Raw genomic sequence first — 6,414 nt, forward strand, 5'->3', positions numbered from 1 at the left:
AAATCTTTGCAACACACAGCAAGAATGACTTTGACAGACATAAACTTTATAAAAAGATGCCAATACCTAGATATTCATTTGTATTCATATATATTTCCCCCAAATAGGCAAAAGTTCATCTGCTATATAGAATAGTGACTATCTTTGGAAAGGTATCAACTTGCAGAGGGGCTGAAGTCAGCCCCCTAGAGTTCTAGAAATGTGCTCTATCATCACGTGAGTGGTGGCTACAAGGTTATATCCATACATGTTAGAGATTTTGATTGAGGTGTGCCTTTTAGATGTGTGATTTATAGTGTATATAATTTATACCTCAATTTAAAAAAATCATTTTTAAAATTTTGCAACAGTTAGAACAAGAGTTATATTAATACACATCTGTGATCATTCGTGTAGTAACTTTTTGTTTCTGTTCAGACTTATAGAGACAGTCAAAAATTGCCAATGGCAACTACATCATAAGTTATCATGGTAAGGTATTGGGAAAGGTTTTCAATTAGCAATACTCACACCTCAGATAAACCTCAATGGCTACAATATTGCCACTGTACAAAGCTTTCCTAGTAACTTTCAAATGGGTATTAACTAATGTAGAAAGTATCCGAGGTTGAAAAAGTCAGTCATTGGAAAGCTATATAGTGATGTTCTGCTTGGAAAGCCTAGAGAATGTGTGAAAAGAAATGCCCCCCTCTTTTGCATATGCAGGTGTGTGATTTGGGAGACAGGCATATTTCAAGAGAGATGCCAATAATCCAATTCTGATCATACGGAGTCAGCTCGTCTGGGAGGTATTTGACAATGGCAGGTGGAACCAAAGAGGTGGTTAACCAAAGAGAATAGACTCCAGGGACTTTGCATACCTTTCTGTCTAGGGAACAGAAGCTCAGGAAGGAAGAGCAGCTGAGGTAGTTGCCCACCAGAAGTAAATCTTCTAAGTAGCAGGGATTTAGAGACCGGAAGATATAGTTTAGGACCTGAGGGTGCTAGAGCTAGTCAGAGAATGGTTGTGATCTGGTGCCCCCTACAGGACAAATTCATGCCCAGGCAATTTATACTCTGCGGGAGTAAAACAAGTTACCTAAATCTCTAGGGACAATCGCTTAGGCTGGGGCAATTCTGCCAGACATGCATCCCCCAGGTCCAAGAGCACTGTGCAGAGCAGAAGAGGCCTCGTGCAGGAAGCTGAGGTTGCAGAACAAAGATGACAAACTCTCTGTAACCGGCTCCATACTTAAGAAAAAAAGTTAATAGTGTTTTTAGGCGCCATATGTTTCAAATACGTTTTCACTATTCACATTGTAACTAGAGCTGGTTGCTCTAAGTGGCCTTGACTTGGTGTTACCACAGACAGTGACTTCTATCTCAACACCAATAACTTAACAACTGCACCTTCAAGGTAGGCAGAAAAGAAAATAGACAGAGACCTTAGCGGACTCAGTAAGAATCTGATAACTAAAACTTTGTAACCTTTAGTTGTACTGATGCATTCCTTTTGATTTTCTTTCCCAGAAATGGCAGAATCTCCTTGCAGCCACGAGATAACCACAAAGCTGTACACTACCTGTTATTCCATGAAAGACAAGATAAGCAACACCACACCAGAGTATATGCTCAAGGACCCACGGAGCAGCCCACTCCCTGCATCTCCCCTGCACCCAAGGGTGAAAGAATGACCAATATTAGCTCCTAGGTCATTACCACTAACCCCCCCACCCCCCGAGACTTAGCCACCATTTTTTTGACAATGGGATGTAGGTACCAGCATGATTTCTCACCGCACTCCACCCCAAATAAGTAATGATGCTCATTTCCCTCATGCATTATTCATCTCACTTCCAGAAAAAATCCTGACCCTGTTGGCCAGAGGCAGATATGAGTCAGTCCATACCTCCCACCTCCCAGTTAATGCATTGTCTGCAAACCTTGTCATCTCAGTATCTGGCTTCCTTTGCAGTGAGCAACAGTGAACCCCCTTGTGGGTTTGTCGCCTCTCTATGGATCTAATTCTACATTCATCTGATGTCTATTTATGTCAGACACCATTCTAGATGTTGGTAGGGAACAAAACAGGCAAAAAGAAAACTGGTCATGTGGAATGTACTGAAAGCATTACTATCTTTTTTTTTTTAATTAAATCATAGCTGTGTACATTAATGCAATGATGGGGCACCATACACTGGTTTTATATACAATTTGAAATATTTTCATCAAACTGCTTAACATAGCCTCATGGCATTTTCTTAGTTATTGTGTTGAGACATTTATATTCTACATTTAGTAAGTTTCGCATGTACATATGAAAGCTATAAATTAGTTTCATAGTAGGGCTGAGTACATTGGATATTTTTTCTTCCATTCTTGAGATATTTTACTAAGAAGAATATGTTCCTGCTCCATCCATGTAAACATGAAAGAGGTAAAGTCTCCTTCTTTCTTTAAGGCTGCATAATATTCCATGGTGTACATATACCACATTTATTAATCCATTCTTGGGTCGATGGGCACTTGGGCTTCTTCCATGATTTAGCAATTATGAATTGGGCTGCAATAAATATTCTGGTACAAATATCTTTGTTATAATGTGATTTTTGGTCTTCTGGATATATACCTAGTAGAGGAATTATAGGATTGAATGGCAGATCTATTTTTAGATCTCTAAGTGTTCTCCAAACATCTTTCCAAAAGGAACATGTTAGTTTGCAGCGTTACTATCTTAACAGAAATCAACAACAGCCACCAAATAAAAATATTTTTCTTGGGAAAATATCTATGTAAACATCTTGGGCAGGGGTTGGAAGTAGATAGCATGAAGACATGTGTCAGAAGTCAAGATAACCAAAAACTAAATTTTTCTACATAGGAAAGGAACTGGAATCTTGTTCCAAATCACAGACTGAGTCTTTGAAACAACAGCCATGTGGAATATGATAAAGGGTGAGACTATCAATGAAATATCCCCATATGTTGGAAAAAGGACTGTCCCTTCAAGAAATGGTGCTGGGAAAACTGGATATCCACGTGCAGAAGAATGACACTAGAGTTTTATCTCTTGACATATACAAAAATCAAATCCAAATGGATTAAAGGCTTAAATCTAATAGCTAAAACTAGGAAACTACTAAAAGAAAACATTGAAGAAATGCTTCAGGACATTGGTCTGGCAAAGACTTCTTGAGTAATACCCCAAAGCACAAGTAACCAAGGCAAAATTGAACAAATGAGATTACATCAAGCTAAAAAGTTTCTGCAAAAGATAAATAAATAAATAAAAAGTTTCTGCACAGCAAAGGAAACAATCAACAAGTCACCATAGAATGGGAGAAAATATTTGCAAACTATCTATCTGACAAGGGATTAATAAGTAGAATATATAAGGAGTTCCAACAACTCAATAGGAAAGAATCAAATAATCCAATTTTTCAAATGAGAAAAAGATATGAACAGACCTACCTCAAAAGAAGATGTACAAACAGCCAACAGGTATATAAAAAATGTTCAACATCATTAGTCATCAGAGAAATGCAATCAAAACTACAATGAGGTATCATCTCACCTCAGTTCAAATGGTGTTTATCAAAAAAACAGGCAATAACAAATGCTGACAAGGATGTTGAGAAAGGGAACTCTCATACACTATCGGTAATGTAAATTAGTGCAACCACTATGGAAAACAGTACGGTGGTTCCTCAAAAAACTAAAAATAGAACTACCAAAATAAAAATTAAAATAAATAGAACTACCATATGACCCGGCAATCTCACTGCTAGATATATATCCAAAAGAAAGGAAGTCTGTATATGAAAAGATATCTGCCCCCGCCATGTTTATTGCAGTTCACAATAGCCAAGATTTGGATTCAACCTAAGTGTCCATTAGCAGATGAATGGATAAAGTAATCATGGCACATATACATAATGGAATATTACATGAAGTCAAACAATTAAATTTGTAAACTCATCCTAGAAAAAGTGGTACCTACCTCATTGCTGAATATCACTATGGTTACTTTCAAAGTGCTCTCCTTGGCCTTCTGGTGACTGTAGTAATATTTAGCAGTGAGGTATGTAGCACTTTTTCTAGCATGCATTTACCAACCTAATTGTCAGACCTTGTATGATGACAGCTCTAATAGCTGTTCCAGAAAAAGAGCCCCAAAATTGCTTTGAAAAGTTAACTAGGTGCTGGCAAAAGTGCATAGCTTCCCAAGAGGAATACCTCAAAGGTGACCAAAGAGATACTCAGCAATGAGTTATACAGAACTTATTACAGGATGAGTTCATGGACTTAATTGTCCAACCTCATAGCCATAAAAAAGAATGAAATCCAGTCATTTGCAGCAACATGGATGGAAGTGAAGAATATTATGTCAAGTGAAATAAGCCAAGCACAGAAAGATGAATCTCACATGTTCTCACTCATATATGGGGTCTAAATATTAAAAACAATTGCTTTCATGGAGACAGAGAGTAGAATGATATTTGCCAGAGCTTAGGAAGAGTAACAGAGAGTGAGAAGGAAAGCAGGGGTGGTTAATGGATGTAAAAATATTGTTAGATAGCTGGATAAGATGAACAATATTTGAGAGCACAACAAAGTGACTACAATAAAAAATAAATTAGTATATACTTTAAAACAACTAAAAGAATAGAATTGGAATGTTACTTTAAAAAGTGATGAATACCTGAAGTGATAGCCACCCCTCCCCAATTGCTTTGATTTAATTAATACACATGCCTGTATCAAAACATCACATGTACCCTATAAATATATATAACGACCATGTACCCATAACAATGGGTACATTTTTTTTGAGACAGAGTCTCATTCTAATACCCAGACTAGAGTGCTGTAGCCTCAGTCTAGCTCACAGCAACCTCAAACTCAAGTGACCCTCCTGCTTCATTCTCCCAAGTACCCGAGACTACAGGCACCTGACACGACACTTGGCTAATTTTTCTATTTTTAGTAGAGACAAGGTCTCGTTCTTGCTCCGGCTGGTCTCCAACTCCTAAGCTCAAGGGATCCTCACACCTCAGCCTCCCAGAGTGCTGGGATTACAGCTGTGACCTCCTGCCCCTGGCCATAATTAAAATTTTTTTTTTAAAAAGAATTATTCTAGCCATGGGTTAAGCCAAGGGCTTTTAGTAAAAAGGATGGTTAATACTCAGTTTTGTGTTGTTTGTATGGGCTTCTCTACCAAGTTTGTTAGTCTGGTACCTCCAAACATACATTACAAGGTAAACGTGTTTCTGGGGAATTGTAGGAAGGGCTGTGTCAGCAATTGGTAGGCAGGTAGTGAGAGTCCAGGGCCACAGGAAAAGGAGGGGTACAGAAAACTCAAGGAATCTTCCCTCTATAGTGAGGACAAAAATTGTTGAGCCACCTCCCCCAGAAGGAGGCCTCCAGCTTCTGCATCATACAATCTACCAAGCAATTTCACAAATGAGGTGCCCACGTCACCGATACAACTTCCCTGCTTTTTCCTTTCCTTCTCTACACTGAAGTGTATCAGGAAGCCTAATGATTGTGATTCTATTCTTGTACACTTAGTAGATCCAACAGTTTTAAAAGCATTTACTCCCTCATGCCCCAAAGGTGAAAGAACCTTCTGCACTGAAGGAATCGGTCATAGAACAGGTCTGTGGAAATATCTATGAGCATCCATTGGATATGAGCATTGCAAAGACCCATCTCTGTATGGAACTTTCCCCACCACCTCTCCTGCTCCAGAGAGGAAATAGGAGGAGGATATGTTTCCCTCTCACTTCAACCAGACAAGAGAGGCTTCAAGAATGTTCCATGGGGAGTTTGACATGTGTCTCCTTGCAGGTGGGAGATGCAGCATGTACTACCTAGTGTGAAAGTCTTTGGCCCAGCTCAGAGATCAGGATGCCCTGTCCGTGGCCTTCCCCCCAGAGCTGGCAGAGTGAAGATGCCCTGGTGTTGCCCTAGGCCAGACCTGGACCCCACAGAAGACAAATGATCTTAGAACAAACTGAACCAACTGTTTCTGGAAAGACAACCCTGAGAGCTAAGCGCCAGAATGCTGGACACTGAGGAATGAGTGGACAGAGTCACGGTGACTGGCAAGTGAGGCTAGAAACACAAACTCTAATGAGAAGGGATGTCTCTAGCATGCGCCTCATCAAACAGCGCCAGGAGAGAAACCTCAACACACCATGAGGCTTGTGACACCAGGTAAAAGCCACAACAGCATGTTAAGACTGGACCTTTCCCTCACATGCCCCTTCTCCCTCAAAGAGAAGGTAAAGAAAAGGAAAAAGAAATGAGCTATGCTCTCCTTCCCCACCAGAGACCCAGGAGGATAAATCAGGCAAGAGCTGAGAGACATAAGAGACTCAAAGGAAGGGCCTGGGTGCTGTGACTCACATCTGTAATCCTAGCACTCTGGGA

At 39.8% G+C, this 6,414-nt stretch overlaps 1 pseudogene; it reads right to left on the reverse strand.

Annotated features, from left to right (window-relative positions):
• Nucleotides 1-408: 408 nt before the first annotated feature.
• On the reverse strand, nucleotides 409-557 carry LOC128579932 (uncharacterized; annotated as a pseudogene).
• Between the last annotated feature and the right edge of the window lie 5,857 nt (nucleotides 558-6,414).

The sequence above is a fragment of the Nycticebus coucang genome, chromosome 2 (assembly GCF_027406575.1).
Source record: "Nycticebus coucang isolate mNycCou1 chromosome 2, mNycCou1.pri, whole genome shotgun sequence".
NCBI classification, from domain to species: Eukaryota; Metazoa; Chordata; class Mammalia; order Primates; family Lorisidae; genus Nycticebus; species Nycticebus coucang.